The following is a 10951-nucleotide window of genomic DNA, read 5'->3' on the forward strand; positions in this document are numbered from 1 at the left end:
CTGTCAAGGGTTTTTTATACATACCAGCGGCATCACACTGAGATTCAAATTTTTTTCCTCTATCACTCCTGTAGGTAAGGGGAAAAAAAAGAAAGAAGCAAAAATTGTAAAGATAAATGGGGTCTTTCCAGTGAAGGTGAACTTGAGTTTTGTCTGTTGAACTTTGGCAAGAAAGCAAGGGTTGGAATAATTAATGATTAGTAACAAGTAAAATTAGTGAGAATGGAGTATGGTATCTAATAAATATCTAGGTATTTATATTTAAATTTTGTTATGCATCATGTATCCTATTTGAAAATAATGTTTTCATAATCAACAAAAACAACAAAACAGTTTAGGTGTAAGCAACGGTCTTTCTTGCCCTAAAATTTTATCTGGGACTAGGTTATAAACTGTTTTAGAAAGAATTAAGGATAAATTTCTAGCCATTTTAAAACTAAAATTATGCTTTAAATATCAATAAGATAAGAATATAATTGATTTCATAAATTTTAGTGGAATTTGGGGATACCCAAAAGAGGGTTTAGGTCACTGATGGACATTCACATCTGTAGAAGGAAAATATCAGTCCTGGTAGAGCTGGAGAAGTTTGCAGAACAGCAAACAGTTACATTGGTTTGCTGGACCTGGAGTCTTCTTTAATTCTTACTCTAAGTCCTTTCAAACAGTTGTTGTTGTTTTAACTATTTAGGAAAATTAAAAAGTGGATTCAATTCATAAAATTTTACTTTGCAATGAATTTAGGAGGGCATAAATACCTTACATTTAAACATAAATACAATTGTCTCTTCATATCTGTGTGCAATGTGTCCATGGATTCAACCAATCCTGGATCAAAAATATTTGGGAAAAAAAAGAATGATTGTGTCTGTACTGAACAAATACAGACTTTTTTCTTGTTATTATTCCTTAAACAATACAGCATAACAACTATTTACATAGCATTTGATTGCATTAGGTATCATAAGTAATCTAGAGTTGATTTAAAGAAACAGGAGGATCTGCATAGGTTACATGCAAATCCAACACCATTTTAGATAAAGAACTTGAGTATCCGGGGATTTTTGTATCCACAAGGGTTTCTGGAGCCAATCCTCCACAAATACCAATAGATGACTATGTCTATGAAAATACATAAACACAGAAATGTCCTACAAACTACAAAAGAATAAAAGTGGGTTTGAGTTGTACAAAAACCCATTTAAATGTTTTTTAAAAAGAGGACAAAATTTGATGTGGTAAGAGAGTTTATTATTTTATGTTGAAAATAAATGTTTTTAACTTTTCTCTAATAAGGATGTTAGGTTTATGTATATAGCTTATCTTTTAAGTGATTTTACATACATATCTTTGAGTTACAAAATGTATTTCAATTTTATTGGTCTAAGTCCTAAGTTATTGACTAAAGATTATTTATTTTCTTTTCTATTATATTGTGATATCTTCAACAGGTTTAATTTTATGCTGCATTTTTACTTATCCGGCAATAACTTATATAAAATATAGGCTTATTTCCTTTCAGTTTTTTTAAGTAAGTCTCAGGAGAAATAAATAAATCTACCAATATGTAGGCCACAAAAATATATAGCCAATATTGGTGCTATGGGCTAAGAAGCTCAAAATGAGATATTAGGTCCCTGACCTCAAGGAGATTACCATCTGGCTTTACAGTTAAAATTAAAACAAACACATGAAACAGTTAGTGAAAATGTTATGTTTTTGGTACAGAGCATGCTTTTAAGGAGTTTGGAAACAAGAGTGTTTGGAAGCTTCTGCAGGAACCAGGGCAACCTCTATGGAGGGGAAGAATTTGAATGGATGCTGAAAAATGAGGCGACATTGAAAACAGCTGTGTTGCCTTAAAGTTATAGTATGTCTTATAATTAAGTATTAAGGAGGCAACTGATATCAACTAATTTGCCTTTGGATGTTGCAAATGATATTCAACTTATCCATTTCACCATGTTATATTAACATAGAAAATATTCACACACAGATAGCTCTACATAAGAAAAATTAACTAGGTAATGATGATATACGGTTAATAATAATACAACTATTATTTGTTAAAAATATATTTTATTTTATATGTAGTCAGGTCCAGAGTAGTGGAAATGCTATCTGCAAAGACACAGTTTGTAACAAAAGGTAATTTAATAAAGGGGTTTTAAATCACCCTCCATTAAGTTGCTATTTATCTAAATTGATTTTCTTCAAAATAAACAATGTTGTTACTATTGTTTACAAACATCTGCATGAAAAGTTATAGAAAATAGAAAAAGTACATCTAAGAAAAAATATAATAGAAATATTGAACAAAATTATTCAATATAAATATATTAATCTCCTGAATATATAATGAATCTACACATACAATTCAAGTGGACCATTGCTTTTACCTACTCTTTTTCTAAGGAAAAGGTAGATTACTTTAGGGCTCTCAGTTCTCTTATGTATAATCATATGGCCCATATCAAGTAGTTATAATTTGACTATAATAACAGATGATTACATAAAATTTGCCCATTTAAATGTTTATAATAACCATATAAAGCTCATCTTTACTTTAATGCAGCCTTCTCTACCATGTCCTAGTTTACCCCACAGGCATTGCCCAATCTTTTTAAACCTGAACTCCCCTGTATTTGCTAATCCTTCATTTGGTCTCATAGTGGTAAGATCACATTTTACTCAGGTCTGCAAGACAGACTGTGGAATCAGGCTTAACTATCATCTCCAAGCCATTCGATTTCCAATTTTTATTACATATATTCTTTGTGCTCTTCCCATCAAGAATGTAATGGTTAATTTTATGTGTCAACTTGATTGGGCCATGAGGTGAGCAGACATTTGTTCAAACATTGTCCCGAGTGTGTCTGTGAGAGTGCTTCGATGAGATTAATATCTGAGTTGGTTGACTGAGTAAAACAGATTGTCCTCCCTAATGTGGGCAGATCCATTCAATAAGCAGGAAACCTGAACAGGACGAAATAGCTTGCCCACATTCAAGTAGCTGGGAATTCCTCCTGCCTTTCTTAACTGTGACATTGTTTTTGTTTTGTTTTGTTTTGGTTTTTTACCAGGATTTAGACTTGAATGGGAACATCCACTCATCCTGTGTTTTTAGCCTCCAGATCTCCAGACTGGAACTTATACCATTGATTCATCTGAATCCTAGGGCTTTGGACTTGGACTGGAACTAAATCCTCATCTCTTCTTGTTCTACCACTTGCAGACTCCAGATCTTGAGACACTCCAGCCTCTGTAATCATGTGAGCCAATTATTTTTAATAAATCTCTTCATGTATGCATCCTATTGGTCCTAGTTCTCTGGATAACTCTAATATAAAGCCTTTGGCACTTCCAGATTTTGTAATAATCTATTAATTGCTCTCTAGTTTTATACTCTTCCCATGTATCCTTTACACTAACGATTATCTCCAAGCCATTTGATTTCCTCTACACACATGTAACAGTTAACATCTCTTGAATTATCTCCAAGCCATTTGATTTCCTCTACACACATGTAACAGTTACATCTCTTGAATGCCAAACTGTTTAGGCCTTTCCCTTGCTTAAAATTCTTCCTTGGCTCCTCATCCATTTTAGGATAAAACACAACTGCTAACTTACCAAATAAAGTACCTTAATGATTTAGACCAGACTTGTTGGCCCTAGGTTTTTCCTTCTTTATAGCAAAATGGAGAAAGTTCCAGTTTCCCGGATCAAGCTTCCTTGAGCTCCCATCTTTGCACTACTCACTTTACCTATAAGGACATTTCTCCTATTCTCTCATTGCCTATTTGTCTAATTTCTGTTCTTCCTCAATAATTGGCATGTGTTTTATTTTTACCTAGAAGCCACCTTTTAGTTTCTTCTTCTTCCTTCTTTTTAATTTCCTCTTACAGTATGGCTGTATTAGTTGATTTTTCACATCTATATTTTAAACAAAACGATAAAAACCCCTGAGGAGACAAATCATACCAAATAATTTTAATAAGCACTTAGCACAGAGCATATAGTAAGTATTCACTAAAGCTCTGCTGAATATGTCAATGAATGAACTTTATTGATATCAAATTTACTTTAAAAAACACATGCTTTCAAATTTAAAACAGTAAAAGTTTACTTCAGAAATTTACTTAATTCTGAATTATTAACTTCTATTTTTAATATTCTTTATTCCACCTGCCAGATCAACCCTGCTCTGTGCCCCCAGAAGCTGACATTTTTGAATTTCATTGTTAGGATCTCTTGCCCTCTGAACTGAGATTCAGTCAACCAATGGGTATAGACAAAAGATTAGAGTGTAGAAGTTGAGGAAGTTCAGGGTTTTGTTTCCATAGCACCTTCCCTGCCAAGCCATGGGCTGGCAGTAGATACAATTCTCTTTAAAGCTATCTGTGACTCCCTGGGAACTAATACTTGTTTCCTGCCCTTGCCCATCAATCCTGGTGTGGCAATAACTCCCCACTATTATCCGGGGAAGACTACTTTTGTCCTTCTTTCCTTCCTTCCTTCCTTCCTTCCTTCCTTCCTTCCTTCCTTCCCCTCCTCTCTCTCTTTCTTTCTTTCCTTTTTTTTTTTTTTTTGAGACAGAGTTTCTCTCTTACTGCCTGGGCTGGAGCGCAGGATCTCGGCCCACTGCAACCTCCATCTCCCAGGTTCCAGAGATTCTCCTGCCTCATCCTCCTGACTAGCTGGGATTACAGGTTTCCGCCACTATGCCGGCTAATTTTCTTTCTTTTTTTTTTTTGTATTTTTAGTAGCGATGGGGTTTCACCATGTTGGCCAGCCTGGTCTGGAAGTCCCTACCTCATGTGATCCACCCTCCTCAACCGCCTAAAGTGCTGGGATTATAGGCGTGAGCCACCATGCCCAGCCAACTTTACTTTCTATTGCTGGTTTCATTTAAGTTGTCCACACTTTGGTAAAAATCATTTTCTTAAGCTTTCTCAATTACCCTGATAGACAGTGACACCAGCCTCTTGCCAAAATGCAATATAGAATATTCCCCCCACCACCCCATGACTTAATAATCCAACAGGATGCCACAATAAGTTTACCATTTAGATCATATGTTGAGCTCATCAAACATATTAAATATGTCGATAATTGTATAGTAGGACAAGCCACATAATCACAGAAAATCTAGTATCTTTTTAAGTGACTTAAAGCATCTTACAGCTTTAAAGGGCTTTTCCATTGAAAAGATGGTTTAGGGGAGGGGACTCAAGATGGCGCTGTGAGAACAACCCAGGATTGGAGCCCGCGTTGAATTCGCAAACGGTGAGTCAGTGCTGCATTTCCAGACTGATCTTTGTTGCCCACAGAACGGGGAAACTCCCAAGTATAAAAAGACACGGGACGCCAGGCAGTAGGTCTGCCTGGCGAAGCCGGCAGCCGGGGCGGCGGCGGCCGGCCCTACCCAGCAATCCCCACAGGGCGCGCTTGTCCGGGTGCCTTGTTGAACCGGCAACCTGAGACTTGAGAGGGCTGGACTTGAGACTGAACGAGACTTGCACAGTAGCCCAGCCCAGGGGATTGCAGGGACAGATCGTTTGGGATACCCAGTGGGACGAACAAAACCGCGATTTCAAACTATCCCGGGCAGACGGTCCGAGACGCTCTGTGGGGGAGGGGCGTCCACCACTACGGAGGCAACCTGCCCCAACTGATATACACGCCCACTGCTGAGGCAGCCAGCCATTGCCGAGGCAACCCGCCCCAACTGAGATACACGCCCACTGCTGACTCAGCCAGCCGTTGCCGAGGCAACCCGTCCCTACTGAGATACACGCCCACTGCTGACGCAGCCTGCCATTGCTGAGGCAACATGCTACAATGAAGAGACTCCGCCGCAGGGCGTGGCGGAGACCACAGCAGAGCCGGCAGGAACAGCGCGAATCACACAACAGCAGGGCGGAGCCTCGGCAGCCAAACAGTGGCTAGTCTGCCTTTGAGCTGGGCAGGACACCTGATCGGACATCCAAAAATAAAGCCCAAACCCCTCAACACAGAGCATTTGAGAAAAAAAAAAAAAGGGTTGTTTAATGAGCTGTGTTGCAGCAGAATCAAACATAGCAGCCTAACAGCCCTGAATGAACAACAGAGTGCACAGCTCAGCAATTAAACCCCTATAAAGTACAAACTGTCTCCTCAAGCAGCTCCCTGACCCCTCTATATCCAAAAGACTGTCATTAGGCAGGCATCATCCTGGGACAAAGAGAGCAGAAAAAGAAACTGGTAGCATCCCTCGCTGTGCCACGGCTACTAGAGGTGCACCCCAGACAAGCAGGGTCTGGAGCGGACCTCAACAGTCGTACAGCGAAGGGGCTAGACTGGTAGAAGGAAAACAAAGCAACAGAAATACTTCATCATCAACATTCTGGGTGTCCACTCAGAGACCCAAACGAAAAGTCAGCAACTACGCAGACGACCAGCGGACAAATCCACAAAGATGGGAAGAAACCAGCGCAAAAAGGAGGAAAACACCCGAAACCAGAACACATCGCCTCCTAGAAAGGACCAAGACTCCTCACCAGCAAGGGAACAAAGCTGGACGGAGAATGACTGTGACGAAATGACGGAATTAGACTTCAGAAGATGGATAATGAGAAACTTTTGTGAGCTAAAAGATCATGTATTAAATCAATGCAAAGAAACTAAGAACCTTGAAAAAAGATTTGAAAAAAGATTCGAGGAAATGATAACAAGAATGGATACCTTAGAGAGGAATATGAATGAATTAAAGGAGCTGAAAAACACAATACGAGAACTTCGTGAAGCAAACGCAAGTTTCAATAGCCGAATTGACCAAGCAGAAGAAAGAATATCTGAAGTTGAAGACCAACTCTATGAAATAAAACGAGAAACCAAGATCAGAGAAAAAAGCGCAAAAAGGAATGAACAAAGTCTCCAAGAAATGTGGGACTATGTGAAAAGACCTAACCTACGTTTGATAGGTGTACCAGAAGGGGACGAAGAGAATGAATCCCAGCTGGAAAATACTCTTCAGGACATCATCCAGGAAAATTTCCCCCACCTAGCAAGACAAGCCAACACTCAATTGCAGGAAATACAGAGAACACCACAAAGATATTCCGCAAGAAGAGCAACCCCAAGGCACATAATCGTCAGATTCAACAGGGTTGAAATAAAGGAGAGAATACTAAGGGCAGCCAGAGAGAAAGGTCGGGTCACCCACAAAGGGAAGCCCATCAGACTCACAGCAGATCTCTCGGCAGAAACACTACAAGCCAGAAGAGAGTGGGGGCCAATATTCAACATTCTTAAAGAAAAGAACTTTCAACCCAGAATTTCATATCCAGCCAAACTGAGCTTCAGAAGTGAAGGAAGAATAAAATCCTTTGCGAACAAGCAAGTACTCAGAGATTTTGTCACCACCAGGCCTGCTTTACAAGAGCTCCTAAAAGAGGCACTACACACAGAAAGGATCAACCAGTACCAGCCACTCCAAAATCACACTGAATGCTAAAGAGCTTCAACATAATGAAGAATCTACAACAACTAACAGGCAAAACAGCCACTTAGAATCAAAATGGCAGTATCAAATTCACACATAACAATATTAACCCTAAATGTAAATGGACTAAATGCACCAATCAAAAGACACAGACTGGGAAATTGGATAAAAATCCAAAACCCATCAGTGTGCTGTATCCAGGAAACCCATCTCACATGCAAGGATACACAAAGGCTCAAAATAAAGGGATGGAGGAAGATTTACCAAGCTAATGGAAAGCAAAAAAAAGCAGGAGTTGCAATTCTCATCTCTGATAAAATAGACTTTAAAGCAACAAAGATCAAAAGAGACAAAGAAGGCCATTACATAATGGTAAAAGGATCGATACAACAAGAAGAGCTAACGATCCTAAACATATATGGGCCCAACACAGGAGCACCCAGATACATAAGGCAAGTTCTTAATGACTTACAGAAGGACTTAGACTCCCACACAATAATAGTGGGAGACTTTAACACTCCACTGTCAATACTAGACAGATCAACCAGACAGAAAATCAACAAGGATACCCAGGGCTTGAACTCAGACCTGGAGCAAGCAAACCTGGTGGACATTTACAGAACTCTCCACCCCAAATCCACAGAATATACATTCTTCTCAGCACCACATCACACCTACTCTAAAATTGACCACATAATTGGAAGTAAAGCACTGCTCAACAAATGCAAAACAACTGAAATCATAACAAACAGCCTCTCAGACCATAGTGCAATCAAGTTAGAACTCAGAATTCAGAAACCGACCCAGAACCACACAGCTTCATGGAAACTGAACAACTGGCTCTTGAATGTTGACTGGGTAAACAACGAAATGAAGGCAGAAATAAAGAAGTTCTTCGAAACCAATGAGAATGAAGACACAACGTGCCAGAACCTCTGGGACACATTTAAAGCAGTCTCTAGAGGAAAGTATATAGCAATAAGTGCCCATATGAGGAGAATGGAGAGATCCAAAATTGACACCCTATCGTCAAAATTGAAAGAGCTAGAGGAGCAAGATCAAAAAAACTCAAAACCCAGCAGAAGACAAGAAATTACTAAGATCAGAGCTGAGCTGAAGGAGATTGAGACACGAAAAACCCTTCAAAAAATCAATAAATCCAAGTGCTGGTTTTTTGAAAAGATCAACAAAATAGACAGACCACTAGCCAGATTGATTAAAAAGAAAAGAGAGAACAACCAAATAGATGCAATAAAAAATGATAAAGGGGAAATCACCACAGATTCCACAGAAATTCAAACCATCATCAGAGAATATTACAAACAACTCTATGCACATAAACTAGTAAACCTGGAAGAAATGGATGAATTCCTGGACTCCTGTGTCCTCCCAAGCCTAAACCAGGAGGAAGCTGAAACTATGAATAGACCAATAACAAGGTCTGAAGTTGAGGCAGCAATTAAGAGCCTACCTCACAAAAAAAGCCCAGGTCCAGATGGGTTCACAGCCGAATTCTGCCAGACACACAAGGAGGAGCTGGTACCATTCCTTCTAAAACTATTTCAAACAATCCAAAAAGAGGGAATCCTTTCCAAATCATTTTATGAGACCAACATCATCCTGATACCAAAACCTGGCAGAGACCCAACGAGAAAAGAAAACTTCAGGCCAATATCCATGATGAACATAGATGCAAAAATCTTCAATAAAATATTGGCAAGCCGATTGCAACAGCAAATCAAAAAACTTATTCATCATGATCAAGTAGGATTCATCCCAGGGATGCAAGGCTGGTTCAACATACGCAAGTCTATCAACGTAATTCACCACATAAACAGAACCAAAAACAAAAACCACATGATTATCTCAATTGACGCTGAGAAGGCATTTGACAAAATTCAACAGCCCTTTATGCTAAAAACCCTCAATAAACTCGGTATCGATGGAACGTATCTCAAAGTAATAAAAGCTATTTATGACAAACCAACAGCCAATATCATACTGAATGGGCAAAAACTGGAAGCATTCCCTTTGAAATCTGGCACTAGACAAGGATGCCCTCTCTCACCACTCCTATTCAATATAGTACTGGAAGTTCTAGCCAGAGCACTCAGGCAAGAAAAAGAAATAAAGGGTATTCAAATAGGAAAGGTGGAAGCCAAATTGTCTCTATTTGCTGACGACATGATAGTATACCTAGAAGACCCCATCGCCTCAGCCCAAAAACTCCTGAAACTGATAAACAACTTCAGCAAAGTCTCAGGATATAAAATCAATGTGCAAAAATCACAAGCATTCGTCTACACCAATAACAGACTTAAAGAAAGCCAAATAAAGAGCGAACTGCCATTCGCAATTGCTACAAAAAGAATAAAATACCTTGGAATACAACTCACAAGGAACGTAAGGGACCTCTTCAAGGAGAACTACAAACCACTGCTCAACGAAATCAGAGAGGACACAAACAGATGGAGAAACATTCCATGTTCATGGTTAGGAAGAATTAATATCGTGAAAATGGCTATACTGCCCAAAGTAATTTACAGAATCAACACTATCCCCATCAAGCTACCATTGACTTTCTTCACAGAACTGGAAAAAACCACCATGAACTTCATATGGAACCAAAAGAGAGCCCGCATAGCCAAGTCAATTCTAAGCAAAAAGAACACAGCGGGGGGCATCACACTACCGGATTTCAAACTATACTACAAGGCTACAGTAATCAAAACAGCATGGTACTGGTACCAAAACAGAGATATAGACCAATGGAACAAAACAGAGGCACCGGAGGCAACACAACATACATACAACTATACAATCTTTGATAAACCTCACAAAAACAAGCAATGGGGCAAGGATTCCATGTTTAACAAATGGTGTTGGGAAAACTGGCTAGCCATGTGCAGAAAGCAGAAACTGGACCCCTTCCTGACACCTTACACTAAAATTAACTCCAGATGGATTAAAGACTTAAACATAAGACCTGGCACCATAAAAACCCTAGAAGGAAATCTAGGCAAAACTATCCAGGACATAGGAGTAGGCAAGGACTTCATGAACAAAACACCAAGAGCATTGGCAACAAAAGCCAAAATAGACAAATGGGACCTAATGAAACTCCACAGCTTCTGCACGGCAAAAGAAACAGTCACTAGAGTGGATCGGCAACCAACAGAATGGGAAAAAATTTTCGCGGTCTACCCATCTGACAAAGGGCTGATATCCAGAATTTACAAACAACTCAAGCAGATTTACAGGAAAAAAACAAACAAGCCCATTCAAAAGTGGGCAAAGGATATGAACAGATACTTTACGAAAGAAGACATATATGAGGCCAACAATCATATGAAAAAATGCTCATCGTCACTGGTCATCAGAGAGATGCAAATCAAAACCACATTGAGATACCATCTCACGCCAGTTAGAATGGCGATCATTAAAAAATCTGGAGACAACAGATGC

The 10951-nt window shown here is 39.1% G+C and overlaps 1 protein-coding gene across 33 annotated transcripts in view; it reads left to right on the forward strand.

Annotated features, from left to right (window-relative positions):
• The window catches only part of LOC144582184 (uncharacterized), a 1185294-nt gene that overhangs the window by 744059 nt on the left and 430284 nt on the right, over nt 1-10951 (forward strand). For 19 of the 33 annotated variants that reach the window (XR_013534406.1, XR_013534408.1, XR_013534407.1 and 16 more), the window contains one exon: nt 3084-3272. The exons of 9 other annotated variants lie outside the window; for them this stretch is intronic. The gene's annotated coding sequence lies outside the window, so the exon portion shown is untranslated. The remainder of the gene's footprint in view (nt 1-3083; nt 3273-10951) is intronic. 5 more of the 33 variants (XR_013534411.1, XR_013534421.1, XR_013534422.1 and 2 more) reach the window with 2 other exon arrangements.

The sequence above is a fragment of the Callithrix jacchus genome, chromosome 4 (genome assembly GCF_049354715.1).
Source record: "Callithrix jacchus isolate 240 chromosome 4, calJac240_pri, whole genome shotgun sequence".
NCBI lineage: Eukaryota > Metazoa > Chordata > Mammalia > Primates > Cebidae > Callithrix > Callithrix jacchus.